Source organism: Glandiceps talaboti, chromosome 20 (assembly GCF_964340395.1).
Source record: "Glandiceps talaboti chromosome 20, keGlaTala1.1, whole genome shotgun sequence".
NCBI lineage: Eukaryota > Metazoa > Hemichordata > Enteropneusta > Spengelidae > Glandiceps > Glandiceps talaboti.
Genome location: NC_135568.1, coordinates 11,282,378 through 11,295,746, shown reverse-complemented (window position 1 = coordinate 11,295,746; position 13,369 = coordinate 11,282,378). Strand labels below are relative to the sequence as shown.

Genomic DNA, 13,369 nt, shown 5'->3' with positions numbered 1-13,369 from the left:
TGAAACAAAGTGTAAACGATGATTAAAGTTTGAAAACCACTCTACTGTTTACACAAATTGCAAGTTACCGGGTATTATTAATAATTGATTCAGTGAAAAAACAACTAAGGAAACAAACCACATTTTGATATTGCAATGTGTAAATATATGACAATTAAACCTGCACTAGCTGCAAGTGGTGTATCATTATGATCAGACAACTAACAATTATAATATATATTCACTGAGAATTGTTAAAAAATACCAATAATTAAACATTGTAGGTTGATTTTATCCGTAAGTAGTACAGTAACAGGTTGAAATCATGATCAGCATTGGGGTGCTGATTTTAGGGTATGGATACAAAAATTAATTTGAGTGGATGTATTGCACCATACTATATGTACAGCTACACACATATATTCACTCACAGGTGATTCAATACTGTTCACAGTGTGTATGATATAAAGATTAAGTTATTGCACGTAACGAAAACAGTTTCAAAAAAATGTTCCAGTTGCTAGCTACTGCCACTAGATAACAAACTCAAGGAAAGGTAATGACATGTATTGATTCAATTCATATACTCCAAGACACTTTTCTTAAACATACCTGAATAATATTGTGTGTAATAATCTTTATAGTTATATTGCCTGAATTTACTACATTTTTGTACTTCACTATTTTATTTGTGGCTATTTGAAGTCTGGAATCCCGGCTTAAAACATGACATTGTTTCAATAACCTGGCTTTTTTATGCATGCTCAAACCTCTCGAACAACCTTTGTCACAAGATCTTGAAAGAATTGATAAATTTAGGAGTGATATTTTTAGCGAAATCATAAAATTGTACGACCTAGAGATACAACTGAAAGTAACAAGTGTTTTTGTAAGAGGCGTGCTAAATTAAACTCGTACAGTTTATTACCATACTATAATATTGAGATCACCGAGTACACCCTATTTGGCTTTTTGCAGTGGTTGCGCAATAAAATTTACAATTGCATTTTCCACTCTCTGTACAATGCAGGACTTACTGAATGTGTAGGGAATTTAATCTGATCTTCGACCACTTGTCGTTAATGTACGTAAAATGTTAATGGTATAGAAAGTTTGTCAAATATACACAAAATATTAACGTCTTTATGTACCAGATGTGCAAAGTCTGACAGATAATGGGGTATTGGATTTCTTATTACATCATTACAAATAAACACATCTGTGGTTGTTGTCACAGTATATCAATTAATCTTTGGACTGACATGCATATTAAAAAAATATGTCCAAAAATTATCCAACAAACTTAGAAGCAAATCCATGTTGGCATATATATATATATAGTGTGATATAGGGGGATAGATGTGTGCGGAGATGTCTGGAAACTTGGAAAATGTGTCCCTTAAAGTAACCATCAAAGTTGATAAAGACAGACTCTGACTCTGCCCTTTATTGAAACATAATCACCAGAGACTATAAAGTTACAGACTGTGTCCCTTTAAACAAAAATAACCACCAAAGACCATAAAGTTACAGACTGTATCCCTTTAAATGCAAGTAACCACCAAAGACCATAAAGTTACAGACTGTGTCCCTTTAAATGCAAGTAACCACCAAAGACCATAAATTTACAGACTGTGTCCCTTTAAACAAAAATAACCACCAAAGACCATAAAGTTACAGACTGTATCCCTTTAAACAAAAGTAACCACCAAAGATCATAAAGTTACAGACTGTGCACCTTTAATAAACAAAAAAACATAAAGTTACAGACTGCGCCCCTAAAAACAAAACTAAAAACATAGAGGCACAGATTACCCCTTTAAGACAACAGTAAAAAATTCCATAAAGTTACTGCCTAAACCCTTTAATCATAACCTTAAACAATACCTCAGTTTTGTACATTGATACAATGTCATTATATATTAGAAATAGATTATTAAAAATAAAATAGACGCTAAGATTGAGTAGACATGTGAGATCAAAACTGAGATGAAATTGGAGAAGAGATTCCTATGAGAACCAATTAGTATAATGTGAAGATTTAGAGAGACAAACTCAGGTGTTTTATTTATTGTTTTAATCATTCTAACTTAAGACATAGCATGGCATTATTCTCTCTATTTATTGAAATTGACAAGGTTTATATCCATATGTACATCATTTTATTTTACGTCCCCAATAGCTGTAGTTTTTGCTATTTTTTAAAAACAGGATGTCAAATCATATCTGACGTTTTGTTCATATAGTGATTTGTACACCCAAATAGTACTTTTGCTACTTTTGTGTTCTTTTTTACTAATTCTACAATCATTCTCAGACTGGTTTGCTGAATCAAATATATTATTATACAGGTTATTTAATACTATTAAGGTGTATAGTATTACAAGTCAAGTAAATCATTTTACTTAACAAAATAGTTTTAAAAAGCATGTTCCTGTTGCAGCCTTAAGATTTGGAAGGTGTAAATAAAAAATAAAAATAAATGAAAAAAAGTGTAAATTTTGATGAGTTTGATAATTTATCATCTCCTCATTACAAGACCTGTCTGTTATTCAACATCTCTGCTTTATGTCATTCTATTCATAAGAGGATTGATTCAGTGTTGAATGAATATTAATTATCTGACACATCACACCGGACATCCAGTTTCAATGTCTGGAATATGACCTGTCACTTGCCACATCATGATATAAAAACAAAAGTCAGTGTAGGTATTGAACTTAGAGGGCGCAGTACACATTATAAGCCTGTCTTCAATACTCAACACTGTATGTTCAGCCTTGCACATTTTTGGAAATCTTTCTCAAATATATTGCTTTTGTAGTCAGTTGTTACAGGAGTTATATTATTGCATTATTTTAGTTGCTATAGAAACATAGTTTTTGAATATTCAGAGCCCATAATTCTGTCTCATAAGTTATGACTTCTTTATGTCTTTAAATGACAAATTTTGTTAATAGTTATACTTCATGTAATGATGTTTATTTAAGGTCAAAGGTCATTTACTCTTAAGGTCAAAGGTCAAATGATAAAACAACCACATGAACATTAAATTGAAATTCAGAGTTTCTAGTTATATCTACAAATTTAACCATGTGATTTTCATGTCAAACAAATATGAACAGATTATGTACTACTTGCCATTATGGGAAATGTAAAGAAACAGATTTTGAGATTTTCTATCTTTTGCACTTTTTTAAAACTAAATATCGGTATTATCACAAAAGTATTGTTTCTTTTCACATTTTCATAGAAATACATGCAAGCATGACTATAAAATCTTAAAATATTGCCATCAATCATAGGTTATTCATATTGTAAAATTGCTTATTTTCTCACAGGTGAAATTTCTGGGGCACAACATGAGCATAAAAATTTAGTCACAGCCAACTACATGGATTTCACATTTTCCTTTTTTTTTATAGCTGAAAAATTGGTAAATGTCAAGACATGTTTTTTAACAGAGATTTCTGTTTGATTATATTCTAAGTATCTGATAGAAATGAAGAGAAAGCAGAGCGACCAAAATTGCCCCGATTGAAAAAGTTGAAAAAAAATTCAACACTGCCCTCTATTGGCCATGCCATGTAAACTTTTGTTTTTCTACTTGTGCCATGACTATCATGATCAGGTGACTGACTTGTACTTTTTGTGGCAATTACTTTAAGTTCATATAGACTAATTGCTTCCTTCCATGCCAATAAGTTGTTGTATCCCCCTGTGGGTAGTGATAAATTAGAACATTACTTTAACAAATTGATGAACAAACTGATACCAGGTTACCTTGGAGGCATTTAGTGTATATATGACAGTAAGAGTGCTCTTGGAAAAGGCTTCTGTCAATTTGGGATTTCAAAAGGCCTGAAATGGTAGCCTTTTAATACCTTCTTTCCTGCTTCACTAGTATTATTTTAGCTTTTTGTGATGAAAATGATTCCTGTGACAAAGTTTTGGTTCGTTTTGATGTCTGACAGATTAAAGGTTAATCTTTTTATGTGTTTAGTCATGATCATAATTTGAACTATGACCCCAGTTTTCAACTCTGACCTCACATTTATGTCAGTCACATGTCCTAGGTAATCTTGGATGAACATGTACTATTTTTTTATGTAACTAGTAAAAGTACTGTACATTACCCTGGAACACAAAAAAACTCTAAATACAAAAAACACAGACTAGCTGTCATCGATGTACATGAACTAATTGGAATACATTTTACTTTGAGTTGGTTTCTGATTGCCTAGCCTATCTGTATAGGTTGAAATTCTGTTAACTCTGTAGCAGAATTCGCGGATAAACAATCTTCATGGATAAAAATCTATTTTGAGTGTTGGCATGGGTTGGTATGTTGTTGTGTCTGGAATGCAGGGAGATTTTGAAATTACTCGTCCCAAAAAATGCTGACCATGAACTTTGAAAGTCAGTGTTTTATGAATGAGCCACTGGGAGGACAAATTTATAGGAGAAATTTTCACTTGTTGACAGGTTTTGATATGATTTATGATAGGATAATTTATGATGGACAAAATGTCACAGCTTTAATTTTTCTATCTTTTTATTGTCTGCTTAGAATAGATGTGATGAATTGAAAGGACAAAAGTCAACACAAAACTATCAATTACATTTTGAAGAGGTTAATCTCCAGAATTCACAGGGAATATTGTTGTTTTGAACGGATCAACAAAACAGGTGTGAGTTGAAATGCTGAATGAAGAGCTTGCAACGTTTCTGATCAGAATCCCACTAAAAATGTTTAAGTCAAATTGCCAAATAAAGAGCTTGCAAACATTTTTAATGTGAATCTGTGAAAAACAGGTGTGAGTTGAATTGCCAAATGGAGAGAGCTTGCAACATTTCAAATCTAAACCATCTGAAGGTAGAATTGGAGCAAAAAGCCAAATTTGGTTTTCACAGTTTTTGAGAAATAAATAGCGTTTCTTCACAAGTGTGTTTTAGGATATGTTGTCAATGCTAGCTACTAATCCTCTACCAGGGTGGATCTGTCCGTTGATTCACTTAGGTTTCGTCTTTACAAATTGAAAACTATCAGTGAAAATAGATGTCAATAAAACCAAGTGTTGCCTAAGGCTGCGACTAAGTGACAGGATAAGATAGAAAGAGTACATTGAGGTTTTGTTTTCTCACTGTGTTGAAGGAGAAAGAAATCAGCCATGTCCTGGACTGCTTACGACAAGCAATTTCCCGCCAAAATAATTTGATTAAAATTCCAACAGTCATTTTCTCCCCAAATCATTCAAGAAAGTTTCTGATTTTAAGTAACTTTCTGAAGGGTTAAAACTTTATTTTTTGGCCATAATCCTAGAAATATTCTAGTACAAGCTGACGTAAAAAATTTCATCCAGGCATGAAAAACTTTATTGGAGACAGGAATCAAAGACGTACATGTACTAAAATTTTCTTACTTTCCTGCAAAAATTTCTTGTTTTTGAGTAACTTTTGACACTGTTCAAGTTTGTTTTAGTCTGGAAATGTAAAAATTATATTTATCTGTGAAATGATGACAGAATTGTTTTTCTTTCCCGCCAAAATATTTGACAAAATTTCTTGTGTTGCTGTAATTTTTAGGATATTTCAAGTTTATTTTAGACTTTAATCATAGAAATCATTCATAACAGTAAATTAATTTCAAAATTTTACTAAATCAGTGATCACAAATTGATTAATTTTCATAAAAAATTGTCTTCATAATTTACCAAATGGCAGGTTGTCCAAATTTTTGTGATGAGTACAAATGACAGTGTAGTCTTGAAATTCGTTAATTTTGATACAAAGTGAATTTTATCAATTTCCTTCAGTGACTAAAATGTAATGTTTTGTAATCATGAAATAATTTTGAGTATTTTTTCTCAAAATAATACCATGCTACAAAATAGAACTGACTATTCAAGGCTTTGAAAAACTAGAACAAGTGAATCTCAGGTGGAACTTAATTTGAGTCAAGTTATGTATTTGGTGTCGTATCATTTATCGTATCATACAAGGATATTATTTTAACGACTCTAATTAAGATAAGAATTGAAATTATCTTTTTTAATGATGATAATATTTATCATCAAAATTGTTACTTCATGCACCAAATTAATCATCATTTAGTGATTGCATCAAATGTAGATTAGAATACATTAAAGAATCAACTCTAAATTTTTAAGAAATATATTTCAAATTTTGATACCAGAGTTGGTTAAATTCTAAATCAAATTGATTTGAATTTAAATTTGTCGTCATTTGCTTCAATTTTTCACATTTTTGCTGTAGACAGGTTTTGTGTTGACCTATGAATATTATGCAAAATTTTGTCTTTCATTTCGTCGTCTTCCATATGTTGGAAGTAAACGGACACAAACAGCCTGAATTTCAGGTGTTCTACTACAGAGGGTTTTTTGGTGCTAATTCAAAGATTCGAGGTATAACAGTTCTAAAGAATGGCAGAACACACACTATGCAAAATTTTGTTAGATGAAAAAGTATTTCTTTTACCAATATCAGTGTATCGCGTCCATTATCTGTCTGAAGTGACGTTTGTCTCAAGAGCTACTTGAATACGATATCTGTACAAGTTTGACTTTTAAAAAAAGTTAGTTTAATAGCATGATAAGTGACCGTAGGGCTGTAGAAAACTGTTGTGTACGTCAATTGGCAGACATTTCACAGCCATACCGTAGCCACTTTTAGTCCCACTCAACTCAGACACTGTGCAAACGATTATAGATACATTTAGTATGATTAGTCGAATACTAGAAATTTCACCAACAGATTTCTTAAAACGTAATTTGATTCGACAAATTTTGGTGTAGGTGGAAAATTGATTTTTTTTTTTAAAATTTATCAAAGATATCTGAAAAGTAGTTTGATTCAGTGAATGGTTATGTAGGTGGTAATATTAAGACAAAAAAAGTCATCACAAAGATCTAAAAAAAACAACATAATTTGTTTTAGAAAATGTTGGTGTAGGCAGTAATATCAGTATAAAAAGTCATCAAAAAGATCTGAAAAATATCATTAATTCAGTAAATGATGGTATAGGCAGTAAACTTAAAACGAAAAAGTCTTCAAAAAGATCTGAAAAATGATTTGTTTCAGCAAATGCTAGTGTTTGCAGTAAAATTAGTATAAAAAATCATCAAAAAAATGTGCTAAAATGTCATTTGATTCACCAAAGTTTGGTGTTAGTAAATGCAGTGAGTACTTGTCTGGTGTGAATATGACCAACAAAATATGATAGCAAACAAAAGTTCTGTCCCAGTTTTGATCATTTGCAGACAGTGATTAAAATCTCAAATCAGATAAGACTATTCTCTAATCAAAATATGGTTGTAAAAAAGCAGCTAAAAACATCTCAGAAAACTGAACATCATGATTACAACTTAGAGACATAAAATCCGGTAATAACTGAAATTGAATTTTTTTAATTAATTTCCAAAAACCAATGTGATTATTAGATTTTGAAAAAATTATCTCAGAAAATACGTCAGCACGTTAATCAACAGTAATAGCTGGGTTTTTTTTGGTGAAAATCAGATATTATTTACAAGGTTTTATATATCATTTGAGATTGATGGATTATAGTGTGATAGAAAGTAGAGTGAAATGTCGTGTTGGTTATTAGTATTTCTAACTAAAGATCAGTGTAAACAATCTTTAGGTCTTTATTTTGAGATGAAAAATAAGTCAGTAATGCATTTTATTTCATACATCAGATGAATCGCTTTTAGTGAGGAATACGACATACGAAAATAAGAACAAGAAAGTAAAAGGTCATACATCACACAAATCATTTTCAACAAAAGAACGATAAAGGTACACTTTCAGATTTTATACAATAATGGAGAGATTTTAATTCATCATGCAACAGAAATCACAGTTTATTGAGGAATACGACAAATATACTATTTCAGAAATATAAAACTATACAGGATACATCACACAGAAATCATTTTTAGTAAAGAACAACATGTACAATTGTATAATTTCAGAAATAAGAACTAGCAAGGAGAAATCTTCATGCAACAGAAATTTATTGAGAATGTGACAAATATACTATTTCAGAAAATAAAAGGAGAAATAAGAGGTCTTAAAACATCACATTGAAATCATGTTTTCGTGAAGAATATGACAAATTTATTTAAGAAAAATGAAAACTGAGTGGTGCGATCTGTCATCCTTAATGGATTTTGTTTCTAGTTTTCAAAAAATATGTAATTACTCTCTAGAAATAGGACGTCTGACATCAAATTGAGGAATTGAAGTTTATCACTAGTGTTAGTCTAGAAGCCATCCATAGGCTTGAAATCTGAAGATCTCCTTCCCCACATCTAGGGGAATGTCTTTATCTATTGAAAATCTAGCTACACCACATACTGATATAACTACTGAAATATATAATGAATACATATATGATGTTCTCTGTCATATAACAAGGCTGTCATATCATCTGACTAATCAATCCATCTTTTATATGATTATCACCTGACTTTGTTAGCATAATTTGAAACATTACATTCTCTTAATTACATGTCCTTGGTGTCAGATCTTGTACACTAATTTATTCATAACATGCGTTACCATGGGAGCATACATTTGATTGTATCTCCATATTGATCTTATCGTAATAATTTTGAGGCTTAAACATTCGTAAGATTATTTCCAAGTTGAGGCTCAGAGGAATAAGTTGATAAGTCTCAGTGCTCAAGGAATTAAGTAAAATAAACTTTGACATAATATTTCTTCTTTTTTGATGAGACCTACAAAAAATTGCTTCCAGTTACCTGACCCCACCTAGTTTTCACTGCCGACCCAAAACATTTTTTTTTACATATTAAAAAAAAATAATAAAATCGCGGAAATTGTGAAGTCTTGCCAGAAATAGTGGATACAGAAACTGACATTAACTTAAAAAGACAATATAAAACTGTTCTTCCAATCTGTAATGGCTGTACATCTTATGAGAAGAAACCAATAAGACAGAGACCATATGGAAACAATGGAAAACATAACTACCTGAACTAGACACTCACATATGAATTTTTTTTTTAATAAAATAAAAAATCTACCTACCCCACCTATTCTAAAATTGAATGTAATCAGAACCACACAATTTTTTAGGTCTGAGATTTACTTGTTTGTGCTTGCTCAGCAAAATATATTGCAATTACAGTTAGTTATAATCTTGTGTTTAAATTAGTATCATAAATACTTTTTACTGTCTCAAATATACTCATGAAATTGTTGTTATGAAATGTTTGGACAGCTGTAGTGGACTTCTTTGAACCTGCAGTTTTTAAATGTATTCAAAAAATTTGTAAAAAATCAAAATTATAAAAGTGTTTGTTTACTCCTCACAATTTTTTCGCTAAAAGTCTTAAGGTTTATAGAGTTTAACCTTTGAAGAACTTTTAATACAGCAATTTTGAAATTGCATAAAAAAAATGTTTTGAAATGTTAGCTAGAAAACTATAGCATCCAAATACAATGAATGTGTACCAAATTACAGAAATGTTGTGCCATGAGAAATTTTAGGATCCTCTGACTTTTCCCCCCTTGGAAATTTTTGTTTTTCAAATGTATTGATTTTAGTCAAAAAAAGGTTAATTTCCAAATCTCATTATACAGGTAACAGTTTTGAATATATTGTATGCATTGGAAATTTTTGTCGGGTTCTCTGACTTTTATCCCCCTTAGATTTTTTTACTTACAAATGCATTGAAAGTCCAAAGAATATGTCTCCAAATGTATTTGTACAGGTAACAGTTTTGAACAGATTATGTGCAAGGTGAATTTTTTAGGATTGTCTGACTTTTTCCCCATTTCCCCTCAATTTTCAAATTTGTTTTTTATTAAATGTATTGATTTTTAGTCAGAAAGTTGACCCCAATATTTGTACAGGTAGCAGTATACTGCATGGATAGCTGTTTTGTGTTCACTGACTTGTCCGACCTCGCCATGATCAATTTTCATAAATTCGACTGTGTCTTTCTAATTTCCTACCTGCTCTACCCGTAATTTGATATTTAGCTTTTAATGAATTGATAGCGAGGACGAGATGACGTCATTCGCACAAAAAGTTCCTGGATTCTCTTTGTTATGAGGTCAAGCCATTGTGAAATTATCCAATCGCCATTGTATGCATCTCAACCAATAGTTGCTAAATTTAGAATGCAAAATAAATCTGCCTTCAATTTGTAAAGCTTTATTGAGGTTTTCTTATCAATACCTGTACTGTTTACATAATGTCTAAATACATTCCTGAATTCACAAATGTATGTCAGTTAACATTAAATTTGTATAAAGCGACTCTAATTAGACAATCAAGCCTTGCTTAGAAAGCCGCCTTGCCCTTATTGTCTGGTTCTTGGTGGTTGGTTGCTCTTGCATCTCAAATTGAAATTTCGTTCAATTGTTCCGACTAAAAATATTTTAAATTCTCTTAATCTAAAATATAATTTTTCCACCCAGGCGTGTCGCAAAACTAATAATTATTTTATTCAGGACTTCTTTGAAGTAAATCTGGTTTAGTTTGATAAGTTTAAAGTTGTGATTTGTAAACAAAGTGATTTCAAATTCGTCAGTGTTTGCAGTCTGTCAGTGTTTGGGACCCACTTGTTTGACCTGACCTCTCATTAGGGTCAATTGGGGTGTGTCCTATTGTGATTATCCTGACCGTCTGGTCACTTCACTATTATGTTTTTGTTGTAAATAGTGTCCTGGGGTAAGTACAACAGCCTCCCTAAGTTGAGAAGCATATATAAAAGACTGCCCAAGTTATCAAAATATTTGGGTTTCCCTAAAATTGTGATCAAGTACGTATTGAACTGTTGTTATGCAATAAATGTCGTAATTTTTATTTTTTTTCTGCAAAATAATCTGTTCATTCAGCCCACCCGCCTTCCGAAATTGGACATTGCAGAAATGCTAAACTTTGTATTATAGGCAAAAAACTGCAAAAATTGTTTACATTACATACACCAGTGGGGGTCATTGAAGAACATGAAAGTTTTCAATATATTTTGTGAGGAGACAAAATGAAAGGACAATAGACATTATGAAACAAGTATAGATTTTGCTGGCTGTATAACTTTCTGTTTGCCTTGCCAGACGTGTACACAGTTAAACTGACAGACATACACATAGCGATGTCTGGTCTGTTGATACCTACCAGTAATTATATGTTTGCCACCCAAAGTAATTTTTACTACTTATACAAAATTAGTGTGAGCGTCATACACCTCAATTTGCCATAAAGGGACGAGGTAGTTTTAGTATGGTAATAAAATTGTTGAATATGTCATGTGTCCTTGTACAAACAATTGGAAGCCAGTAGACCTTAAACAGCACGTATATCCTCTGGCTTGACAAAAATATTACTAAACATTGCTACATTTTATCATTTTGCTCATCAAAAACTTTACTAATATTGCTACATTTTATCATCTGAACCTACAATTTTTTTTACCAACATTGCTACATTGTATTGTCTCTACAAAAATTGTACTAAAATTGCTACATTTTATCATCCAACTCTACAATAATGTTACTAACATTGCTACATTTTATCGTCCGACTACAAAAACCTAATAACATTGCTACTTTTTATCCTTTACCCCTAAAACTTTACCATCATTGCTACATTTTTGGTAAAATGTTAAAAAGTAAAGGTTTAAGAAAAACTCAACTATGTTTGACGTATTTTTAGTCAAAGAAGATTATGAAATGTTAGAAATTGCTTTTCTGATGTGTGCTGCAAAAAAATTTTCTAGAGATATTTCAAATTTGTGGAAAACCCACTATGCTATAAAGGCGGGAAAACCACAGTGTTATGTTACGATCCAGAATGTAAAAAATTACTTTTCTAGCATGTCTCGTAAAAAATGCGTGTAATTATTGATAAAAAAATATTTTTTGATTCACAATATATTTTCATGGATGGTAATTTCGTTGCCATTAATATTTACTTCGTTTTGTTTGGGTTTTGCAGTTATGGTAATAAACATTGGAAAGATAAAACCAACATGCTCAGTTGTGTTTGTAATGTTAAATATCTCTGTTTGAAAATTGACCATTTGAGAAACGGTTGGTAGACTTTGCCTACTCTATGACCATAACGAAAACACCATTTATGAAAACCTTGATATTTAAGCTGTCTTTATGCTAACATATTAATGCATGCTGATAGTATCTGGTATGTGATATCTGTTGATGATAATGGTACATCTAAAAATCTAATGGACTCGTTGTCACTCTAAGATTGATTATTGTATCATTTATATTGTACAACTTAGAGTGCATTTACTGTACTTTTGGTCTTCGTGGCCATGTTTTTGAAAAATGACTTCGTTCTAAAGTCACTTATTTCGCTGGAAAGCAAGAAACACAAAAATAAGTAGTGACTAAAATATGTTCTTGTACATGAACACAATGTACCAGGCTGGTAATTATTAAAAAAAAAATAGTGATGCCTTCTTGTACATGAATGCAATAGACACGCCTGGTAATTAGTAAAAAAATTAGTCTTTGAAAACTAGTTGAAGACTGAAAAATTACAAAATTTTGTAGTGCCGAAAATATCCAAGGTTTGGTTTGTTTGATTTACATTTCACCACTTTGTTCTCTTTCAAAGAGGAAATCAGTAATTACCTGCTTAATTATACATATTGATTTAATTTTAATATTAAAGTAGATAAACATTGCTTTGTTAATTAGTTAGATTAATCAAAACTAATGCTGTATGATTCAATGTTAAATACCTTTCATATAATTAGTACCCAAAGTACCGCTATAAAACTGTCAGTGTCGTATTATTATTTTTTGATCAGGCAACCAACACTATATTCATTGAAAGTTTCCAAGATCGAAATGAAAATATTAAAAAATATTTATTTTTCATATTTACTGGTGTCATATTTCATTAATCATAAAGAAACGCAAAATAATAATACTCCTAAAACAATCATATCAAGAAGGATGTTTGCTGCGAGTTTGGTTGCAATATCTTTATTCTGACATTTTTTATGATTTTTTTTACACAACAAAGAAATGGGAGAAAAATAGCCTTTACTGCTACCAGAACAATAAGTAGACATACATGTTAATTATAGAGATCAATTTTATACATGAGTAGTATGTTAACAGGCTGAAATTATGACCGTGTTGGGGGGAGGGGGGGGGGGGGGGCACTGATTTGAGGGCATGGACCAAAAAATAAATTCAATTGGATTTAATGTAGCACATAATATGTGTGCAGGTATACAAGTACATGTACCCTCAGGTGATTCATCACTGTTCAGGGTGTATGGTATTATGATAAAGTCACAATAAATATATTTAAAAACTATTAAAAATAGTTTCAAGAAATATTCCAGTTGTAGCTATCGTG

General features: G+C 31.2%; 1 protein-coding gene across 2 annotated transcripts in view; it reads left to right on the top strand.

Annotated features, from left to right (window-relative positions):
- LOC144450724 (inactive dipeptidyl peptidase 10-like) overlaps window positions 1–13,369 on the top strand; it is a 242,786-nt gene that overhangs the window by 71,829 nt on the left and 157,588 nt on the right. The gene's annotated exons all lie outside the window — the stretch shown is intronic.